Below are 1,939 nucleotides of genomic sequence, written 5' to 3' on the forward strand. Positions count from 1 at the left end.
TATGAGCCCCTAATAAAATAATTTTTTATAAAAAGAACAGTGTCCTGCATAGGTCAAAGATCGAGAGAGCATGGACTATATAGTGAAGGAACCAGCTGTGGCCAGAGCTCATGGTGGGTGTGGAGGTCAAACCTGTGCTTTACAACTTCAAGTATATGTGACTTTTCCTCTCAAAGAAAATTGGGAAAGCCTGCTTTCGGCATCTGGTAGCTGGGCATGAACTGTGACTTGGAGCCAGTGTGAAGGAGTCCAAGTTAGTTTGATACGGAACAAGGTGGTGTCTTTAAACCATGGAGATTAAGCCTCTCGTGAGTGCTTTTTGGCTATGGGCCAAGGCTAGGAAAGACCTTGTTATCATACAGAGTGCACCTTTGCATTACTGCAAATGTAGGTAGGTCCAAATGTGGCATCTTGGCATTTGGTCTCCCTCCTGACTCATTGTAAAATTGATCCAGTGTTTCACATTTTCTTCTTTGTTTTTTATTGAGGTTTTTCTCTGCTTCAGTCTGTAGTTGTTGCTGAGCCATTTGTGGTGTGTGTGTGTATGTTTCTGCATATCAAACACAGGATAGGCAACCCTAGGGAGACAACAACTGGATTAGTTACTTCAAAGGGACCTGGCAGGGGAGCTAATAGCAGTGAGCACAGGGAAGAGGATTTATCCTGGAATTGATTGTGGTGATGGCTGCACACCTCTTATGAAGGTATTTGAATTATTGAAATGTATGGCATGTGAATTCTATGTTGATGAAACTTTTAAAAATAAATTAATTCACAACAACAACACAAAGATGACACAAGTCAAGGAAATACGATGAAAATGCCAACTCTGAAGATCAGGGTTGTGAATGGAACACGGAGGAAAACTCTAGAACCTCAAAGAGGATTAAAGTCCAAGCAGGTTTGACATGTACACCATGTTGTCTGTACTTAACATCTGATATTGTTTGGGTTGAATGATTTTATTACTGATCCTGCTTTACCTTTTCAATAGGCTCTGTCCTCGTTCAGCAGCATCAGCAGTAGACCAGAGTCCGTTTGTAGGGGTGATTGTTCAATATTCAAGAATTCAGAAAGGCAGTTGTTAAACCACATGCTCTTGAGGAAGATGAGGCACAGACAGACGATGAGCCATCCCCAAGGTCACATTTGGTGAGTGGACGAGTGGACGAGTCAGGAAAGCATATATCAGAACCAGCAGCTGTCAGGGAAACGACAAGACAGGCAGAGAACCATCAGGACGCAAATTGCCCTCAGTTCACTTATTATATATCCAGATTAATTTTATTTTAAAAATAATAGATTTAGCACTTTCTTTACTCCAGACACTGTTCTTTGTGCTGGGGGCAGAGTCAGAGCTATATGGGGGTGGAGTAAGGAAGACGTGTGCTACAGCAAATGAAAAACGAATCTCTAACATCTACAGAAAACTACAATAGCTCCCAAAGAACGAGGTGAATAATCCAATTTAAAAATGCACAAAGGACACCAACAGATTGCTCATTGAAGATGAATCCAAATGGGGGGAAAAACACCTATGAAGAAATCACCATCATTAGCCACCTTAGAGATGCAAATCAAATCCTACCGCCTTACACCTACAATGACGGAGGTGTTCGGAAAAACCAGACAATACCCCATCCTGGAAAGCCTGTGGCGATACTGGAGCGCCTACATTGCTGGTGCGACCATTAGGTTTTGGGGGTGGTTTACCTGGTCCTTGCTTTGAAATGCAGCAAGAATTCATGCGGCAGAAGCATTTTTATAATCCAAGTGGCTTTTATAAGGGAAGGGAATGGTTCAGGTAACACACCCTATTTCTGGAAAGCGTTCAAAACTGTGGGGCACTGCAGATGGCCACACTTCAGGGAAGCACGAAAACCCATGTGAAAAGAATAATGCAAATATATTTATATGAGGATGGGGAAATAGATCTATG

The sequence above is a fragment of the Echinops telfairi genome, unplaced genomic scaffold (assembly GCF_000313985.2).
Source record: "Echinops telfairi isolate 266 unplaced genomic scaffold, ASM31398v2 ScPeMD7_7421;HRSCAF=8459, whole genome shotgun sequence".
Taxonomy (NCBI): domain Eukaryota; kingdom Metazoa; phylum Chordata; class Mammalia; order Afrosoricida; family Tenrecidae; genus Echinops; species Echinops telfairi.